The sequence below is a fragment of the Lissotriton helveticus genome, chromosome 8, assembly GCF_964261635.1.
Source record: "Lissotriton helveticus chromosome 8, aLisHel1.1, whole genome shotgun sequence".
Lineage (NCBI taxonomy): Eukaryota > Metazoa > Chordata > Amphibia > Caudata > Salamandridae > Lissotriton > Lissotriton helveticus.
In genome coordinates this window covers 797,067,445-797,090,821 of record NC_136069.1, presented here as the reverse complement: position 1 = coordinate 797,090,821, position 23,377 = coordinate 797,067,445, and positions in this window count along the sequence as shown.

Here is a 23,377-nt window from a genome sequence, read left to right as displayed (position 1 = left end):
TAGACACACGGGTGACGGGAGTTAAACAGTGAAGGTTGGGTGCAGTAGGCCGACGCTCTGTCTCCTCCTCCCTCTGTTCTTTTTATTCTCCCTCCCCTTCTCCCTTCCACCCACTCCTTCTCTGTCCCATTCTCACTATCTTCCTTTCATTCTCACTACCTTTCTTTTTCTCTTAGACATGGCACGCATACTTATGTTTCTTTTTTGTCTTGCAGGTTTTGTACGCTGCTCCTGGAGGAGTCCCACCCACTTATTTCATGTTATACTGTTGTTTGTTCTAATAAACTTGCCTTTCCATTTCTCTGTGTTGTTTTAATAAAGGTTATTTTTTACCAATAAATGAGTGTATAGTTCTTCTTTTTCTAACAACACTTTTCTGTAGTTTATTGTGAACATCGGCTGTTTATGGGAGGTTATGAGTAAAAACAGTTGTAATTTTGCAGTGCACCTACCAAATATAAACCAACAGACTATTACATAAATGAAGCCTGCGTAATTCTACAACTGCAAGGATTCTATGTGTGTATCACTTTATAACACCATGAGTACTGCTCGTGTGAGTACAGAACCAATAAGGCACTGCTTAGGACCACCGAGGCTTCAGGGACTGGCGAGGTCCACCCTGCATTTTTAAGTAAAGCCCCGGAGGGTGGCGATACCCGGACTTCAGTTGGCCTCGAAGCCCCCCGAACAATTAGTAAACAATACCCGGGGACGTGGCGATCCCCTAGGCTGCAAAACGTCTCTGTGCCCTCCTGTCCCTAATTTACATGTGAGATTAAGGTTCCCAGTGCTGCAGAGACCCTGCAATATAATAATAGAATTGGCCCCAGAATATTACCCACCAGGGGGCTCATTTAAATGAACGGGTGAGACTCCGCTTCATTTTTTTTTCTTCCATTTTTACCATCTGGATCCCTCTATTAAAGCGGTACGAGGTTTTCCCCCTCTTGCTTCAATGAGGCAAACAAGGATTTGCTATCACAGGGTGGAAGCCATGCACCCTCCCTCTAATAGCAAACATAAATATCCCGCGGATGCACACCCCGGGATATTGTATGAACTGTGCCTAGGAGGTGGCGCTCCCTAGGACCATGATGCATTGGTTACTGCATAACTACAGAATTAGTATAAAAGCATACTAACACTACTTGCACACGTGTAGTACAGCGACCAGAGTGTACTGAAAAGGCAGATGAAGCCCAAAATCTAAAAATATTAATCCTACCAGAGTCGGATGACATAGTTCAATAAACCGCCGACCCTGGGATGAGTAGAAACAGCTTCACGAAGAAAACGGGTCTTCAGCACAACGCAAGCAAACTCGAAATATTGGTGAGTGCTGCCTTCTTTTTACCTTCTCCTGCTCGTCGCCAACTTTGTGTACTGGAGAGACAGACAGCAGTGGATCCTATAAGTAAATTTATTGCAGGAAAGCAAGACAGCTTAAACAGCCACCAACAGGAGCAGACAGCAAGGCAACCATCTTCTCCAGCACCGTGTGCAAACTCCCCATGGGTTCCCTCATGACAGCCCTACATTCTAACATTACATACTTACATTCCACTAGCATCACATACTAACATTCTACTATGACTTACATTAGAATACTACACAGATCACATCACTTTACAGCAATGAGCTCATGGTTTTATCCACGAGTCTTGAGACCGGTAGGGGTGAGTAGTTCGCTTCTCACTACCTGTATTGTATAAAAGCAAACTAAAACTACTTCCACAGGTATGCTACAGAGCCCAGAGAACGTCACTTTACAGCAATGAGTTCACGATTTAGGCTCACGGTTTGAAACCCGAGTCTTCAGACCAGTAGGGGTGAGTAGTTAGCTTCCCACTCGCTGTATTGTATAAACGCAAACTAACACTATTTACACAGTTATACTACAGTGGGCAGTATGCTATAGCGCCCAGAGCCCATCACTTTACAGCAATCAGCTTGGTTTGATCCCGAGTCTTCACACCAGTAGGCGTGAGCACTTCCGGAATAGTATAAACGCATGGCAGCAGTCAGTAGTTCGCTTCCCACTCCCTGTATGGTATAAACATCTACTAACACTACTTGCACACGTATGCTACAAGGACCAGAGCACATCACTTTACAGTAATGAGCTCACGGTTTAGGCTCTTGGTTTCATACCAGAGTGTAGCAGCATCTCATCACCATTTCACTCTGAGCAACACCGCATTTTCAGACCGGTAAGAGTAACTACTTTGCATCGCACACCACCACAGAAGTTACAGTGCTCCTATCCTCCTCTTTCCTACTCTTTTCACCCTTTTTTCCCCTTACTAGTTGCAAACGCTTGCAGAGCTCTCAACCCATAAGCAGCAAGCTTGTGCTCGTAACGCCCCAGCCAATTAGATGGCAGAATTTTCAAATATCGATATCTGTAAATTTAGATATTTCTCTAAAACTGTGGTGGTGAGCCTCAGCAAGGCCTACCAGTGCTAGGGGTTCTCCCTTCTCTGCACAGAGTCCTCAGACCAATAGAAAGAAGTTGGCACAGAAGCTGGAATAGAAAAGACAGAGTTTATTAAACCTCATGAGGTGGAACTACATTCACACAACACCCTTCGGCAATGTATGAAGTAGCACACTGACTGAAAGAAGCTTGGTCCTTTATACCCACACAGGGGCTCAAATGAAGGCGGTACAAGTACAGAATGCTGGTTTTAAATACATTTAAGGTCATACAGAGAGTGTGCTGGCAACAAGTGGGAGGGGCTGACAGTTAGCTAATTCTGGTGGACACATCCTGACAGTTACAAGTTGGGGACAGCTGTAAGCTCAACTGAGCATGTTCGAAGCAGAGGAGGCTAAATATATCTCGTCTCTAGGCAGATTTCAAGAGCAGTTGACAGGAAGGTAGGACAGAGCACATGGGGAGCACATGTCAAACAAAATGGCTGCCAGAAATACAAAATGGATTCCACACAACGGACAAGATAGTCTCTAAATACAAGATGTCTTCTGCTAATGCTTAACCTAATCGCTGCTAAATTACAACAAAACTACTGAACGAATTTACACCAAATAAACAAAAGTGTGCTTTCTAGACCCAAGACCCTTCTCCCTGCCAAATTTGGGGTAATTCCATTCACCCGTTCGACCTCTAGCCTTGTCTAAAGTTTCCTATGGAAATTGCATGAAGAAAACACGTTTTGGGACCCCTCTTTTTTCGTGCTCCCCCCTTGACGAATCACCCCCAAACTTTTAACATAGCTGATATGAACAAAGAATTAGTTTGGAAGATTTCATGAAGATTCATCAAACACTCGCTAAAGTTATAAGCAAAACTAAAAATGCTCTTCCTATGAAAACTGGGTCCTAACTATAACTACCTACTGTCAACCGCCAGTAGGTAATAAATATATATATATATCACCTCTCCCTAACTGCACAATCCACCTTTTAATCCTAGGGTACTGTTTTCTTGTAAACTAGACAACTCAGTCAGAACTTTGTAGGTCAGCACTACTCAATACAATGTGTTCTGAGCACTAACGGTCTGATTTTTATCCCACAGGAGAGTACCACACAACCGGCTGCGCTATGTCACTACTATGACAAAGATATGAGCACCTGATTCATGGACACCAGTCCAAACTCTAAGTCACCTACAAGAATTAACGATTCAGAAAAGGGGGTGGTGATGAACAGAGTGTCTGAATTAAGCAGACCACTCTTACCCAGTCCACAGATCATAGCTTGATCCATCACCGTTATTTAGCTCACTGCCCCATCCCAGCTCAGAACCTGGCTATATGCAAATTAGTCTGTCCCTGGCCCAGTGCATCATGGGAACAGGGCAGACCAAACTACCAAGCCAATTCTTCACCAGAAAGGAGACAAGCTTCCGGGGACCGGTTTCTGGCATTTCAGCCGTCGTCGGCCCGGCTTGCTTGAATCCTGATGGAGCAGTGAGCAAGGGACTCATGTCTGAGTATACCCTGCCACACCTATAGTGGCCAAAAACGATTCAGAAAAGGGGGTGGTGATGAACAGAGTGTCTGAATTAAGCAGACCACTCTTACCCAGTCCACAGATCAGGGCTTGATCCATCACCGTTATTTAGCTCACTGCCCCATCCCAGCTCAGAACCTGGCTATATGCAAATTAGTCTGTCCCTGGCCCAGTGCATCATGGGAACAGGGCAGACCAAACTACCAAGCCAATTCTTCACCAGAAAGGAGACAAGCTTCCGGGGACCGGTTTCTGGCATTTCAGCCGTCGTCGGCCCGGCTTACTTGAATCCTGATGGAGCAGTGAGCAAGCGACTCATGTCTGAGTATACCCTGCCACACCTATAGTGGCCAAAAACGATTCAGAAAAGGGGGTGGTGATGAACAGAGTGTCTGAATTAAGCAGACCACTCTTACCCAGTCCACAGATCAGGGCTTGATCCATCACCGTTATTTAGCTCACTGCCCCATCCCAGCTCAGAACCTGGCTATATGCAAATTAGTCTGTCTCTGGCCCAGTGCATCATAGGAACAGGGCAGACCAAACTACCAAGCCAATTCTTCACCAGAAAGGAGACAAGCTTCCGGGGATCTAGCCCTGATCTCTTGACTGGGTGAGAGTATTCTGCTTAATTCAGAAACTCTGTCCATCACCACCCCTTGTTGTTAAATATTTTGTCCACCCTAAGCGTGGAAGGGTATACTCAGATGTGAGTCCCTTGCTCATTGCACCATCAGGATTCAAGCAAGCCGGGCTGACGACGGCTGAAATGCCAGAAACCGGTCCCCGGAAGCTTGTTTCCTTCCCAGTGTAAGAATTGGCTTGGTAGTTTGGTTTGCCCTGTTCCCATCATGCACTGGGACAGGAACAGACTAATTTGCATATAGCCAGGTTCTGAACTGGGATGGTGCAGTGAGCTAAAAAACGGTGTTGGATCTAGCCCTGATCTCTTGACTGGGTGAGAGTATTCTGCTTAATTCAGAAACTCTGTCCATAACCACCCCTTGTTGTTAAATAAACCTACAAGAATTAAGCGCAACCGGGTACTATACCGGCACTAGGAGGATTAACCTCAAGGATATGATGGCACTCTTCCGCTGACATACAAGCTGCGACACACAATTACCGAAAATTACCAGGAAAACAAATGTACTTTTACATGTTATACCTGAACTGCACCTATACCTACCTGTGTTCAGAGCTACCTGTAATCAATGTACTTTACAAATGAGAACCATGCAAGCATACAAACGTTAAGAACAGTACCCCTTGTTTTAAATGCACACAAAATGTCATGCTTATCAATATGTGTACTGTACCTTTAAAACCAACTCTTTCATCTTGTGACACAGACAGATCCGAAAGCCAAATGTTTTCTATGTCTATGAACATGACTGTGTGTAAATGCACCTATATATATCTGCACTTTGGAGACGTGGGTCATGTGACCAAGACCACGGACGTGGTCGAAACGCGTCGTCTTTTCTGTCTGAAATAAACATACTTGCTGCAACTGCCGTGGGCTCGCCTGAATTCCTTTCCTGTGGAATCCTTGGATCGCTGTTGTTTTCTTGTGATCCTTCATCTTCAAGTATATATATTCCATTAACAACAACAAGGAAAATCTTAAGTTCACGAGTTCTATCAGCGACAGCGAAGCCGACTTTTTAGATGTTAAAGTCTTCATCAATAATGGCCAGCTAGCTACTAAACTACATCGGAAAAGCACTGCTGGCCACAGCATTCTTCATGCCAGCAGTGCACATCCTCGACATGTAGTCGACAACATTCCTTTGGGTGAGCTCTTAAGAATTAAGAGAATCTGCAGTACAGATTCTGATCTTAAAATCTGTACTGATGAAGCTCTGAATAGGTTTCGAGAAAGAGGTTATCGTGAATCAGTGTTAAAAGTAGCAGTGGATAAGACCAAATGTAGATCCCGTATCTCTTTATTAGAGACAATTAACACTGGTAAACGTTTGGAAACGTTGGATGGTAATGCCACGGCGCCCAGGTTCATAACCTCATACAGCAGGCAGGCCAGACAGATAAGATCTATTGTAACCAAGAGATGGCCAGTCCTTAAAACAGATCCTGTTCTCAAACCTCAACTTGCGGATGTCCCTGTGGTGACCTTCAGGAAGGGCCCTTCACTGAAGTCCCATATTTGCCATGATTTTCCAGAACTCAGGAAAAAAAAGGAATGGATGAAATCCAGATCAGGCTTTAAACGCTGCACCTCTTGCAGGGCCTGCAAATTTGGTAAAAGTACACGGCAGTATTACACGCCTTTTAGTCCGGACCCAATTCAGATCATGGGTCAATACAATTGCAAAACGGAATTTGCTATCTATGTTCTCACTTGTACATGCTCGTTGAGATATGTCGGCAGTACACGACAGCCGGTGCATGTGAGAATCCTCCAGCATTTACGAGCGATCGTAAATAATGACCCAGTTTACCCGGTGGCCAGGCACTTCAGGGCTGTTCATAACAACAATTTGGAGTGCCTGTTCTACTATGTTATCTCTGCAATAGAAAAACCAAGAAGGGGCGGAGATAGTGAGAAGATGCTAAGGAGGTTGGAATCCCAATATATCCTTGAGTTGGATAGCAGATCCCCTAATGGACTAAATAATACAGATGACTTACATGTGTTTCTGTAATTTAGTCCTGTACTGGCCTGTCCTTATAACTGCTTTACATTGGAGTCGCGGCGGTTTGCCGCCCACCCTCACACACTATGTATTTTAAATCTCCTTAGTTGGGTCCTGCACTTAAATCTTTTCTCTTATTGTGACTCATGGTGATGTATTATCTTGCATTACTATTTCTTTTGGGTTAGCACTGTTTTTTTGAGGACATAGACAATAGGCATTTATGTTTACCCAAAATATATTCCGCATTTGCAATGTTCACAATTTGTGACTTTTTATATTATGTAGTTCTTGCCCTATTACTATGCTGCTATAAGTCATATGTTTACATATAGCGTGAATTTGCACATATTATGACGAGATGCAATAAGTGATGTTTACAATATTGCGTATTTTGCACATGCGTATTTTTGCACATACATTTGATACTTTATTGCTTCTACATGGACATTGATTTTAAACCATGCATCAAGCACTTTATTGCGTAGTTTTGCACTTTGATATATGCTAGGGCATCAACTGCTAGTATTTGATATAATGGAATGTAGGCATTTTAGGCTTTAATTTCCCTTCCATTATTTCTATGAACTGTATATATGTATATATTTATATATGTATGTATTTCTTCATTGTCACAATTTGTTTGGATTTTATCCTTGCATTTTACCTTAATTTTGGTTTACCAATCTGCAATTGTTTGGAAAACAGACTATAATATGCAGTATTGATAGTTTGTCCTCTATGTCAGTTATCACGTGGTACTGAACAAAAAAATGAGAAAAAAATGCACTTTCACTGTGGGGCATAGGATATTTAAATGTGGCCATTCCCAACACTGACTGTCTGTGAGCAAGGGCGGATGCCCGAAACGCGTTAGATTGTTTGGTTCAGCTCGTAAATAAACTTGTGCCTACAATAAAGCTGTGTTGGATCCGCGTGACTTTCCTGGGTCGCTACGGTTGGAGCCTGGGAGGTTGCACTTGTTTGGATATATATATATATATATATATATATATATATATATATATATATATATATATATATATATATATATATATTACAATTCCAAAACTTCAATTCTCCTGAAGATTTACGGACACCACTCGGGAATCTTGTTTGCAGCCAACAGTTTTATTAAGCCACACACAGCAACGCGTTACAGCTTTACGCCTTGTTCACGCTAGGAGACAGGCGGTTCGTGCACATTTTATATAAAGTTTTTTCCTTTTTAAACAGTGTAAACAAAAACGACAGACAATCTGTGCTACCTGAATGCATAGAAAAAGTGGAGGCCATCTTATCATGAATGACTGTCATGCCAAATAGCTTTATATACGCTAGCAATAGATCGAAATTCAATTATTTTCAAAAAATAAATTCATAATATACCAATAAATATCGATCACGAATAACACATTCAAATAAATGTAATAAAATGCTTACTAATTCCTGACAGTATGGCATCAAATTTCACCACGAACTAGGACACAGATACACAGTAAATTGGTCAAATCATTCATTGATAGACCAAAATAGATAATCTGCAGATGTCATCAATTCATAGCCCAACTGGGCTGTATTCCATAGAATTGTCCATTGAAGATATTATACATATATCGATGTCCATATTCTGATTTTTACAGTTAATGTGGATTCATTCACTATGCGTATCTGCAATAGCGCCCAAGTGGGCATAAATCAATGTTTCTGGTAGCCCCACTTGACATAAGTGCAAAAAACACCTAAAATTGAACGAGATTAAAAACAATTAAAATACAGTTACAAAATACTTACAGCCAACAGATAAATCATAGCACCAATTATTTAATTATGCAGATTTACTGATAACTTATCATTCGAGTTCAATCCTATTGGAGACATAGTATCTAAATCTATTATGTATCTTGACTCCAATTTTCGTAGGGTAAGCAATCTATTCCCACCACGAACATTTGCCTCCACAGAGTCAATCGCCACCATTCTTAGAAACTTTTCCTTTTGCATGTGATTATCAAAAAAATGTCGGGCCACCGGATACTGTCGATTATTGTGGCGAATTGCCCTGGCATGCTCAAGTACCCGTTTTTTTAGCACGATGGATGGTGCTACCTATATATGCCTTATTACAAGGACACATTAAAGCATACACACAATACATTGTGTTACATGTCAGCGTCTTCTTAATCGCCAAATCTCTTTTACAACTGTTGATGTTCAGGCTAGTGCAATCTACACTATTGCTGCATGCCTTGCAGTTTCTGCAGCATTTGTACCCTGGCCTACCTACGGTTTGTGTATTGATCGTGTCAGTAACCAAGTTGGGGCTTAATTCATCTCTTAATGATCTATTCTTGGAGAATGTTACTTGAGGTCTACTGTTAAGATGTTTTTTCAGATGGGGATCTGTCAATAATACATGCCAATGTTTTCTTAAGGTTGTTTTGACATCATTGTCTTTCCCAGAATAATCGGTAATAAATATGAGCTTGTTCTCTTCTTTGACCTTAATTTCAGGGTGTAATAGCTGCGTTCTGGTAGCTATATCAACCTTTTCACAAGCTGCAGTTATTGTTTTGTTTCTATATCCCCGGTCTTTATATCTTTGCACCATGACTTTCTTTTAATTTTGATACCCTTCTTCGGAACTACAATTGCGTTTAGCGCGTAATAGTTCTCCAAATGGTATACTCTGTACAAGATTCTTGGGGTGTGCACTAAATACACTCGGCAAACTATTCCCCGCCATACTTTTGCAGAAAAGTTTGGTATAGATCAGATTTTCCTTGATTTCGACCATAATGTCAAGAAATTCAATTTCATTCTTACTCATATGTTCTGTAAATGCCAAGCTGTAATCATTGGTATTAAGTTTAGCAACAAAAGCTTTGGCAGAGTCTAAGTCACCATCCTAGATGACAAAGATGTCATCTATAAATCGCAGCCACAGGACACATTGATCGTATTCCACCAATTGGGATGCCACCTGCTCCTCCCACCAGCCCATGACCAAATTGGCATAGCTGGGGCGAAGCAGGTGCCCATGGCTGTGCCCTGTGACTGACGATAGATGACATCATTAAATAGGAAAAAATTGTTTTTTAAACAGAACTCAATCATGGCCAAAATCATTTCTGAGTGCCCCAATAATGAGACTGATCTCGATCTCAAGAAGTGCCTGATAGCTTGTAAACCCAGGTTGTGTTGTATACAAGTGTACAAACTGCACACATCAAGGGTCAATAAAGTGTAATTAGACTTCCAGTGGATCCCATCAATGATATTTAGGAAGTGGGTGATGTCTCGTAAATATGATGGTAAATCGACCACATACAGTCTTAGATAATGGCCAATGAATCGTGACGTATTTTCTAATAAAGAGCCCATTGAAGAAACAATGGGCCTCCCTGGTGGATTAGTGGGGTTTTTGTGTAGCTTAGGTAATAGATATAGAATGGGGAGTTTCGGATCTAAACATTTAAAATAATTGTACTCCTCCCATTCCATGAGGCCTTTCTCGCGCCATTCAGTTAACATATTACCATACTCCTTATTAGAACTGTTGACTGCATTCTTGTCAGATATTGTATAACAAGTGCTATCAGATAATTGTCGCATACCCTCATTCAGATACACAGTTTTATCTAGCACTACGAAATTCCCACCCTTGTCAGAACTACGAATTACAATGGTGGGGTCCATTTTTAAATTGTCTAAAGCCAACAGTTGTCATGGGTTAGATTTTTACTGTTGCATGGTACTTTCTTGTATATATATATATATATATATATATATATATATATATATATATATATATATATATATTCACTGAAAAAACCGTTGGTTTGACACATGTTATAGTTAGCTGGACATTTCACTCATATAAAACCATTGAAATTCCCCCGTTATAGTTAGTTCAGCTAACTATAACTCGCGCACCCACAATGCACTGCTGATGACGTCACATATAACATCACTCATGACATGGTCAGTGACATCACTCATGACATCACTGATGACATCTCAAATGACATCACTGATGACATCACGGATGAAATCATCCAGTGAATGGGTGTTTTTCTGAAAATTAAATATGTTTTATATATGTATATCTGAAGGTTGATGGAAGAAGAAATGGGTATATAAGTGTATAAATGACTGCTTTTCTGGTGAAAAATAGATTGTATAACTGACTGATTAAGTGTATCTTAATGAATACATGGGTTAGTGAGTAATATTTAAATATATACATTTCTGTATCAGTCTCTCACTTTCTGTATAAGTGGCTGCATGTGTTGGTGAGTAGCTATATGAGTGATACATGAGTGTCTATATAGGTTATTGTTTGTTTGATTATCAGTAGGAGTGTCTGAGTGTTTGAGTGTCTGTATGCTTCGTTGGGAGGTCTTACGTAGTGCATAGATGCATGAATGAGTGACTTACTGCTTGTATGTGTTGAAGGCAGCATATGTGCAGGACTGTATAGGTGGATGAGTGTGTGTGATGAGTAGCTATATAGGTAATTATTATTTCTTTTTTCTGTATGGGTGGATGAGTGTATATATGGGTGTGTTAGTGAATGAATGACTGTTTTAATAGTGTATTAGTGAGTAAGTACATATGTTTTAAACTAGTACATATGAGTTATCTGTGAGTAACTCTATGGATGAATGTCGGTGTGTAACAGGATGATCAGGATGTATCAGTGTATGAGTACATATGATGAGTGAGTACATGTATGAGTGACTGTATATGTCTGTTGATGAATGAGTGGATGTGTGTATAGATCTTGGAATTACTAAATAGGTGTGTTGTAAGTGGCATTGGCATGTCTATTGTATTGAAAATGTTATTTTCTATTTTTGAATGTGTGTAATAAAAGTTATATTAGGGTGAGAGAAGATCTGCCACTCTTCCACAAGGATGACGTCATCAGTGATGTCATCAGTGATGTCATTTGAGATGTCATCAGTGATGTCATGAGTGATGTCACTGACCATGTCATGAGTGATGTAATATGTGACATCATCAGCAGTGCATTGCGGGCGCGCGAGTTATAGTTAGCTGAACTAACTATAACGGGGGAATTTCAATGGTTTTATAGGAGTGAAATGTCCAGCTAACTATAACATGTGTCAAACCTACGGTTTTTTCAGTGAATTTCAAAGGTTTTGTAAATGCTACTTCCTAACTATAACGTGTGTAAAACCTACGTTTTGTTCAGTGCATTTCAAAGGATTTTTAAATACTAATTCCTAACTATAACGTGTGTAAAACCTACGTTTTTTTCAGTGAATTTCAAAGGTTTTTTAAATGCTAATTCCTAACTATAACGTGGCTGTAACCTATGGTTTTTTCAGTGAATTTCAATGGTTTTGCAAATTAAAATTTTTCAATGTAATAATTGTTATCTTTTTTATACTGATTTACTATATTATTATACATTTTTTATTTTTAGATATATTATTTTTTAAATTACATTACATATTTTTAATATAAATTGATAAAAATTGTTTGTACACCTCTCTGCAACGCAGCCCCCTGACGCGTTTGCAGAGGGGGAACTAATTCCCCTTGCATACTGGGGGTCCCTGGGGGCCAACTAGCCCACCAGGAACCTCCAGTATTTCCCAGGGGGCTGCATTGCAGAGAGGTGTAATGAGGCCACACCCTTTTTACACCTCTCTGCAGCGTAGCACACGGGCACGTTTGCAGAGGGGGAACTAATTCCCTGGGAGGCAACTAGCCCACCAGGAGCCTCCAGTATGCGCCAGTGGGCTGCATTGCTTTGCCCCGGAGGGCGACGGTCCCCGGGGCAGTGTGGGAGGGATTGGGCACCCCCCACAATTCTTTATCACTATGCCCCTACAATTTGGTCCCCCTGGGGGGTAATTTTAAAATAAACATACCGTTTAAAAAAAACAAAAACATTTTTGGCCTTGGGGGTCCTTGTGGGACCCCATGAGCAGGCCTAGGGGGTCAGGGTGCTTTTACCCTGCCCCTTTTTTGTGTTCTACACATTTGTTTTTCTGCTTTCTTGTGCCTCGGTCTACCAAGCACAAGATGGCTGCCAACACTTCCTGGTTTTAAGTGTTGAAAGCCAATGAGCATGCAGCTCGTGCTCGAGAAGTTTTAGAACTCAAAAAGGGGGCAGGGTAGAAGCACCCTGACACCCTAGGCCTGCTCAGGGGTTCCCACAAGGACCCCCAAGGCAAAAAAAAAAAAATGGGGGAGGGGGAATCATGGGGTGCGCGCACCGGCGATTTTTTTATTTGTTTTTTTCTTTTCGCCTTGGGGGTCCCTGTGGGACCCCCTGAGCAGGCCTAGGGGGTCAGGGTGCTTCTACCCTGCCCCCTTTTTGAGTTCTACACTTTTTTTCTGCTTTCTTGTGCCTCAGTCTACTGAGGCACAAGATGGCTGCCATCCATTTCTGTTTTGGAGTGTTAACAGACAGTGGCAGCCAATCAGCATGAAGCTCGTGCACGGCAAGGTGCGCGCACGGTGCGCGCACGGTGCGCGCACGGTGCGTGCTTATAGATATATAATTGATTTCAACTTTAATTTTCTCAGGAACTACTGGAGGGATTTACACTATTTAACCAAAAGCGTGATCTGCGTACCAGACTCTACCATTTTGCCAAGTTTGATGTAATTCCGTTCAGCGGTTCGGGCTGTAGCCGTGTCTAAAGGTCCTATGGAAATTAACATGGGGAAAACACGTTTTGGGACCCCCCTTTTTTCTCGGCCCCCGCTTGACGAATCTACCCGAGACTTTCAGGGAAGAAGCGCAGCGGAGCTGGCCAAAATTTTGGAAAATTACAAGCAAATTCCTCAACCAGCGCCAAAGTTATTCCCAATAGAATGTTGCGGATTTCCTATGGAAACTAGGTCCTAACTATAACTACCTACTGGCGACCGCCAGTAGGTAATATATATATATATATATATATATATATATGCAAGCTCCGTTCTACCAGAAATCTCTGGGCACTCGTCGGCGGGTGCTGTGGCGCGCTGGTATCCGCGCATCAAATGATAGCTCAGTAATCGATTTCCCTTCGTGAAAAAGATCAAAGCACTCCGGGTAAGTGGCAAAGTTTTTATTTCGCCAGCTACAGCAGCAGTGATGCAGACAAACGCGTTTCAGACAACAAGTCCTTCCTCAGTGTCAATTAGCATGCTGCGCGCGGCTCTTTTTGTGTGCATCTTCACGGAAACATTGAGTGAAGACGGACTACATTTTGGATGCGTCCTTAGTGCATATTAGAGCGCTGGTAAAACGTGGCAGCCATTATTATACAGAGTAAGATACATGAGAAAATGGTATTGTATATATGGTTCGATCCCTATTAAAACACACCCTCAGAGTTGGCTGATTCCCACTGCCAGTCAGATCTACGATCTCGCCGTGTATCGGCATGTCACTGGCATAAATTACCAAACAAGCGCTCAAGAACACCCAACATGTCTACAGTGCATAATACAAATTCTAAAGTGGGGAGTGCAATTGAACCAGGCGGCCGGCTAATTTTTTTATTTTTTTTTTGAAAAAGACCTTTATTAATGGAAACATACAATACACAGCGTTCCGCTGACAACCCATCCGGGCCAGCCGCACAACATCAAATTAGCAGCTTTTGCAGGGAAAGAAAGGAATAACACAGCCATATAGCCGACAACCCGGAGGCCCGGCTGCCTTGAAATGTGGGATTCTGTAAGTCGTGGCCCTGCGTGCATTCAGAAAGAAAAGGATATCATGAGAGAGAGCGACTGTGAGTCTGCAAGTCTTCATTTTTTTTTTTTTTTGTTCTTGCTTCCCATTGCTCATAAGCGAAATTGAAGAAAAACTCAGTGTATTGGGAGTACACATCAGTGACCGTGTGTTAACCAGGCGGCCGGCTCATATGTACATTTCGCATTTACGCACAATCAAAATTCAAAAATCAAAGAGATATGCAAATGTGTAAGAAATACATGAGACAGCCACCATTACCGGTGTCATGCCAGATCTAGCCATGTATCGGCATATCACTGGTTTAGTTCAAAAGGTGCTCATCACAAATATCATCCATGTCCAAAAAATATATCGAAAGCCTCCTATGACTGTAACAGTAATAGGATACATTCATTCTACATTCAAACCAGAGAGAACAGGAGATAGTAATCTTACAGTAGTCATAAAACTGTACTAGCAATTAAGTGCAACAATCGGAAAGTGATAACCACTAGACTCATACAATGACATGATCAAACAGTGACATGATTAAAAATCTCTTAAGGAAAAAGGGAAATAGATTCATGGCAGTTTTAAGAAAACATAATAAATGAATCGCATTTACCACCTTGTTCCCATTTACAGGATTTTCATAAACCAAATATTGCGTATTCAACATATTGCGGGTAACATAGGATAACTGGAGATTCATTTACCTAGATGGACTGTCAGTTCTTCCCCAGTATTCATCCCTAAGGGGCTCTTTGTCTGTTGGTCGATAATATAGCGAGATTCTAATCTCCGGAGACTTAACAATCTATCACCCCCTCTAGGGTTTAGCGGTACGTGATCAATACCAAAGTATTGTAGCAGCTCCCTGTTACTTTCATGCACTTTGGCAAAATGTTGAGCCACAGGATAAGTTATATGCTTATTGACAATAGCTCATTGATGTTCCAGTATCCGCAATTTTACATTGTTAATAGTACTCCCAATGTATTTGAATCTGCATGGACAGATTAAGCAATATACTACATAGGGTGTCGTGCACGTGATAAATTTACTAATGGTTTTGGGTCTCACTAAACCTGGGATTTTATATGTTAGTATACGTCTGCTGTTTTCGCATGCTCGACATTTACCACAAGGAAAAAAAACCTCATATCTTTCAGGGTACCGCTAGTCTTGGGTTTTATAGGCGTTAGATGACTCTGGACAAGACTGTCTTTGATCGATTTGAGCTTCCTAAATGTTATCAGTGGTTTCGCTGGGACGTCGTTTCCTATTACAGGATCGGTATACAATATATGCCAGTTTTTAGTGAGCATTTTTCTGAGTGCATTCTCCTCATCTGAATAGGTGGTACTCATGCGAAATTTGTTAGTTAACTCAGATTGCCCGCTTCTTTTGGGAGATTGCTCAAGGAGATGTTTTCTAGGGATTCTTAATACCTTTTTGAGGGTGTTATCCAAAAGTGATTGTTCATAACCCCTGATCAAAAATCTGGCAATACAGTCTTTGGCTGCTAGAATAAAATCTGCTTCCAAAGAACAGTTGCGTCTCAGTCTCAACAATTCACCGTAGGGAATACTGCGGATCAGGCTAGGGGGATGACTACTTCCTGCATGTAGAATGCTTTTGCCGGCTGTCGGCTTCCTATAGAGAGGAGTTTCTAAAGCTCCCTTACTGACAAAGATCCTCAGGTCGAGATAATGTACCACAGTCTTACTTATGTCAGATGTAAATTTCAAGTTAATTTGGTTATTGTTGAGATCTTAATGAATTCCTCCGCATGTGTGGTGGAGCCCCTCCACACTAAGAAGAGGTCGTCGATATATCGACGCCAGACTACAATGTACTCAGCCCATTTCAGGTTGTTACCCGCTAGGGCCACCTACTCCTCCCACCAGCCTACGAAAAGATTCGCGTAGCGGGGGCGAAGCAGGTTCCCATCGCAGCCCCAGAAATTTGCCTAAAAAAGTAATTTTGAAACAGGAAGATGTTACTTCTGAGGCAAAAATCTAAAAACTCTACCAGCATCATACCATGTTCCATATATTGTGCTGGACTTTTATCCAGGAAATATTTCACCGCCTCTATCCCTTGAGTGTGTTGTATACTTGTATAGAGGCTGGCGATATCTAGGGTAATGAGTACATACGTTGGGTCCCAAGCAATTTGATCAATTTGTCCTATAAAGTCTTTAGTGTCTTTTACATACGATTTTAGATCAACCACAAAGCAGGAAAGGAATGAATCAATATAAATAGACAAATTCTCAGTGGGTCCCCCCTTGGAAGAGGCAATCAGTCTCCCCGGTGGATGCCGAAGGGTTTTGTGCACCTTCGGTAATTGGTAAAACGTAGGAATTATGGGTTCCGGATTCCTCAGAAAAAGAAATTCATTCATATCTAACATGAGTTTGTTGCGCCATTTATTCAAGAGATCATGATAGGCCTTGATGCTTTCAGAGTACTCCTCTTTATTTGTTTTTGAGTAATTTGTTGGATCTTCAAGCTGGCTCAACGACTCATCGCAATATTGATATCTTGTTAATAGCACAACATTCCCCCCTTTGTCCGAGGGTTTAACAACAACCCCCTCGTTTTTACTCAGATTAGACAAAGCAGTAGTTTGTGCGATAGTCAGATTATTCTTTCTTTTGGAATTTTTGTTGGTTAAAAGTCTATAGCTCATCAGATCTTGTACAACGGCGTCCGAAAAAGTATCTATGGCATCATAGGGCATCTGGGGGTTGAACTGGGAGGGTGCTTTAAAATCCGTTAATGGTGATTGCTGTTCAATATCCTGGGCCCTTGCTGTTCCAATGGCCCCTTCGGAAATCCCTTGGCTTTGCTCAGTTCTTAAATCCTCCAGTGTCTGTACCGCATTAAGGTCCTTAATGGTAAGTACATCAGTCGGATACACCGTTGTTCTCTTTCTCATTTTCCTAGTGTCGCCAATAGAGGGTTTTATTTTATGGAATTTGTGTAATTTCATTTTGCGGGTTAGTTTGAAGAGATCAATTCGGGTTTGAGTATATTCGAGTTTGTTGTTGGGGCAGAAACTGAGGCCTAGTTGCAGGGTATCCTCTTCGTCTTTTGTTAGAGTTTGGTCAGTCAAGTTGACAATAGTCAAATTAGCATTGGGGTCTACCATCTGTTTCCCCTCTTCTTGCGGGTATTTTGGGCCACAGGTTTGCCCCTTCCTCTTCCTCTGCCAGGCACCTCGTCGGGTTCTTCTTCGCTTTCGGGTGGTTTGGTTTTGCCCCCTCTCAGCCAGGTCTGGCGAATGAGGTTGAATTCCAAGTGAAAAGGATTCCTCCTCCCTTCACTTCTTGGTGCTGGTCTCTCATCACCTGATTGTTCTTCCTCCGTTGCTGATGGCTCTGACGTGGCTGGCTCAACAACCGGTACTGTGCTCTTCATCTTATTTAGGGCTTTTCGGGGACAATCAAATTTCTTTGAGAAGGTAAGTATCCTTCCCTGAGCATAGTCCCCCTCGTCCCTTTCAAATTTCTCTTGCTTCCGCTGTCGGATTTTCAATTCATATTTAATCAAACGTTTTTTCATGTCTTCTCGCAATTGTGATTGTTTGATGGAGTCAGTCTCTTTAGATATTTCACTTTCCAGGGAGGCTATTTCATCCATCACTTTTACTCTGTCACTCCATGCAAATTTCACAAGTAAATCAAGCATGGCTTTACATGATGCTGCAGTCAAATCTGCCCATTGCTCCAATAGCATGGGATCGGGGATTTCATAGGCGGTTACCGTGTATATACGAAGCCCCCTGGGCACTCGATCTACATCAATATAGTTTTGTAGTGAGGTGGCCTCCCACCATTTTCTTATCTCTCTCTCGCTACATCGTTCCAGTTTGACAAATAGGTTCCGTAGAGAGCTACGTGATATGCTCCCCCCATCTCCAGTATCAGGCACTGTTGCAGAATTGGGCGCTCGTTTCTTGAAAACGTCAAGTGCCGCTTCGTGGCGTTCCTCCTCATCACACATGCCGGCTGGCCTCAGAAACCACTGAGAAGCCTCCCCGGGTTAAGCCAACGTTACCCCCTCGCCTTGCTGTTCAGTGGACCAGTCGCAAATGCGTGAAGAGGTATAGAAAAGGTGACGGCGGCTTACCGGCGTCTTCTGTTACATCAGCCGGGCGCTCGTCCATTAACTCCTCCCACTAATGGTCCGTGTTCAGCGGTGCTCCCGATAAACGTAAATGGTCTCTGAGGCCAGCCTGCATGTGTGATGAGGAGGAACACCGCGAAGCGGCACTTGACGTTTTCAAGAAACGAGCACCCAATTCTGCAACAGTGCCTGATACTGGAGGTGGGGGGAGCATATCACATAGCTCTCTACAGAACCTATTATCAAACTGGAACGATGTAGCGAGAGAGAGATAAGAAAATGGTGGGAGGCCACCTCACTACAAAACTATATTGATGTAGATCGAGTGCCCAGGGGGCTTTGTATATACACGGTACCCGCCTATGAAAGCCCCTATCCCATGCTATTGGAGCAATGGGCAGATTTGACTGCAGCATCATGTAAAGCCATGCTTGATTTACTTTGAAATGTGCATGGAGTGACAGAGTATAAGTGATGGATGAAATAGCCTCCCTGGAAAGTGAAATATCTAAAGAGACTGACTCCATCAAACAATCACAATTGCGGGAAGACATGAAAAAACTTTTGTTTAAATATGAATTGAAAATCCGACAGCGGAAGCAAGAGAAATTTGAAAGGGACGAGCGGGACTATGCTCAGGGAAGGATACTTACCTTCTCAAAGAAATTTGATGGTCCCCGAAAAGCCCTAAATAAGATGAAGAGCACAGTACCAGTTGTTGAACCAGCCACTTCAGAGTCATCAGCAACGGAGGAAGAGCAATCAGGTGATGAGAGACCAGCACCAAGAAGTGAAGGGAGGAGGAATCCTTTTCACTTGGAATTCAACCTCATTCGCCAGACCTGGCTGAGAGGGGGCAAAACCAAACCACCCGAAAGCGAAGAAGAACCCGACGAGGTGGCTGGCAGAGGAAAAGGAAGGGGCAAACCTGTGGCCCAAAATACCCGCAAGAAGAGGGGCAACAGATGGTAGACCCCAATGCTAATTTGACTATTGTCAACTTGACTGACCAAACTCTAACAAAAGACGAAGAGGATACCCTGCAACTAGGCCCCAGTTTCTGCCCCACAACAAACTCGAATATACTCAAACCCGAATTGATCTCTTCAAACTAACCCGCAAAATGAAATTACACAAATTCCATAAAATAAAACCCTCTATTGGCGACCCTAGGAAAACGAGAAAGAGAACAACAGTGTATCCGACTGATGTACTTACCATTAAGGACCTTAATGCGGTACAGACGCTGGAGGATTTAAGAACTGAGCAAAGCCAAGGGATTTCCGAAGGGGCCATTGGAATAGCAAGGGCCCAGGATATTGAACAGCAATCACCAATAACGGCTTTTAAAGCACCCTCCCAGTTCAACCCCCAGATGCCCTATGATGCCATAGATACTTTTTCGGACGCCGTTGTACAAGATCTGATGAGCTATAGACTTTTAACCAACAAAAATTCCGAAAGAAAGAATAATCTGACTATCGCACAAACTACTGCTTTGTCAAATCTGAGTGAAAACGAGGGGGTTGTTGTTAATCCCTCGGACAAAGGGGGGAATGTTGTGCTATTAACAAGAGATCAATATTGCGATGAGTCGTTGAGCCAGCTTGAAGATCCAACAAATTACTTAAAAACAAATAAAGAGGAGTACTCTGAAAGCATCAAGGCCTATCATGATCTCTTGAATAAATGGCGCAACAAACTCATGTTATATATGAATGAATTTCTTTTTCTGAGGAATCCGGAACCTATAATTCCTACGTTTTACCAATTACCGAAGGTGCACAAAGACCTTCGGCATCCACCGGGGAGACCGATTGCCTCTTCCAAGGGGGGACTCACTGAGAATTTGTCTATTTATATTGATTCATTCCTTTCCTGCTTTGTGGTTGATCTAAAATCGTATGTAAAAGACACTAAAGACTTTATAGGACAAATTGATCAAATTGCTTGGGACCCAACGTATGTACTCATTACCCTAGATATCGCCAGCCTCTATACAAGTATACAACACACTCAAGGGATAGAGGCGGTGAAATATTTCCTGGATAAAAGACCAGCAAAATATATGGAACATGGTATGATGCTGGTAGAGTTTTTAGATTTTTGCCTCAGAAATAACATCTTTCTGTTTCAAAATGACTTTTTTAGGCAAATCTCTGGGACTGCAATGGGAACCTGCTTCGCCCCCAGCTACGCGAATCTTTTCGTAGGCTGGTGGGAGGAGCAGGTGGCCCTAGCGGGTAACAACCTGAAATGGGCTGAGTACATTGTAGTCTGGCGTCGATATATCGACGACCTCTTCTTAGTGTGGAGGGGCTCCACCACACAAGCGGAGGAATACATTAAGGATCTCAACAATAACCAAATTAACTTGAAATTTACATCTGACATAAGTAAGACTGAGGTACATTATCTCGACCTGAGGGTCTTTGTCAGTAAGGGAGCTTTAGAATCTACTCTCTATAGGAAGCCGACAGCCGGCAATAGCATTCTACATGCAGGAAGTAGTCATCTCCCTAGCCTGATCCGCAGTATTCCCTACGGTGAATTGTTGAGACTGAGACGCAACTGTTCTTTGGAAGCAGATTTTATTCTAGCAGCCAAAGACTGTATTGCCAGATTTTTGATCAGGGGTTATGAACAATCACTTTTGGATAACACCCTCAAAAAGGTATTAAGAATCCCCAGAAAACATCTCCTTGAGCAAGCTCCCAAAAGAAGCGGGCAATCTGAGTTAACTAACAAATTTCGCATGATTACCACCTATTCAGATGAGGCGAATGCACTCAGAAAAATGCTCACTAAAAACTGGCATATATTGCGTACCGATCCTGTAATAGAAACGAAGTCCCAGCGAAACCACTGATAACATTTAGGAAGCTCAAATCGATCAAAGACAGTCTTGTCCAGAGTCATCTAACGCCTATAAAACGCAAGACTAGCGGTACCCTGAAAGATATGAGGGTTTTTTTCCTTGTGGTAAATGTCGAGCATGCGAAAACAGCAGACGTATACTAACATATAAAATCCCAGGTTTAGTGAGACCCAAAACCATTAGTAAATTTATCACGCACACGACACCCTATGTAGTATATTGCTTAATCTGTCCATGCGGATTCAAATACATTGGGAGTACTATTAACAATGTAAAATTGTGGATACTGGAACATCAACGAGCTATTGTCAATAAGGATATAACTTATCCTGTGGCTCGACATTTTGCCAAAGTGCATGAAAGTAACAGGGAGCTGCTACAATACTTTGGTATTGATCACGTACCGCTAAACCCTAGAGGGGGTGATAGATTGTTAAGATTGATCGCTATATTATCGACCTACAGACAAAGAGCCCCTTAGGGATGAATACTGGGGAAGAACTGACAGTCCATCTAGGTAAATGAATCTCCAGTTATCCTATGTTACCCGCAATATGTTGAATACGCAATATTTGGTTTATGAAAATCCTGTAAATGGGAACAACGTGGTAAATGCGATTCATTTATTATGTTTTCTTAAAACTGCCATGAATCTATTTCCCTTTTTCCTTAAGAGATTTTTAATCATGTCACTGTTTGATCATGTCATTGTATGAGTCTAGTGGTTATCACTTTCCGATTGTTGCACTTAATTGCTAGTATAGTTTTATTACTACTGTAAGATTACTATCTCCTGTTCTCTCTGGTTTGAATGTAGAATGAATGTATCCTATTAGTGTTACAGTCATAGGAGGCTTTCGATATATTTTTTGGACATGGATGATATATATACTTTTTTGTGATGAGCACCTTTTGAACTAAACCGGTGATATGCCGATACACGGCTAGATCTGGCATGACACCGGTAATGGTGGCTGTCTCATGTATTACTTACACACTTGCATATCTCTTTGATTTTTGAATTTTGATTGTGCGTAAATGCGAAATGTACATATGAGCCGGCCGCCTGGTTCAATTGCACTCCCCACTTTAGAATTTGTATTATGCACTGTAGACATGTTGGGTGTTCTTGAGCGCTTGTTTGGTAATTTATGCCAGTGACATGCCGATACACGGCGAGATCGTAGATCTGACTGGCAGTGGGAATCAGCCAACTGTGAGGGTGTGTTGTAATAGGGATCGAACCATATATACAATACCATTTTCTCATGTATCTTACTCTGTATAATAATGGCTGCCACGTTTTACCAGCGCTCTAATATGCACTAAGGACGCATCCAAAATGTAGTCCGTCTTCACTCAATGTTTCCGTGAAGACGCACACAAAAAGAGCCGCGCGCAGCATGCTAATTGACACTGAGGAAGGACTTGTTGTCTGAAACGCGTTTGTCTGCATCACTGCTGCTGTTGCTGGCGAAATAAAAACGTTGCCACTTACCCGGAGTGCTTTGATCTTTTTCACGAAGGGAAATCGATTACTGAGCTATCATATATATATATATATATATATATATATATATATATATATATATATATATATATATATATTCACTGAAAAAACCATAGGTTATAGACCATATATAGTTAGGAATTAGCATTTACAAAACCTTGAAAATTCACTGAAAACACCATAGGTTATAGACCATATATAGTTAGGAATTAGCATTTAGAAAACCTTATTTTACTCACACAAAACCATTGAAATTCCATATATAGTTAGTTGCACTAACTATATATCGCGCACCCGCAATCCACTGCTGATGATGTCACATATTACATCATTCATGACATGGTCAGTGACATCACTGATGACATCACTGATGACATCTCAAATGACATCACTGATGATATCTCATTTGACATCAATGGTCACATCAATGATGATATCATTAATGTGACAATACAATGCATCTCCTCACACTTTAATATAACCTCTGTTACACCCAGTGTTAAA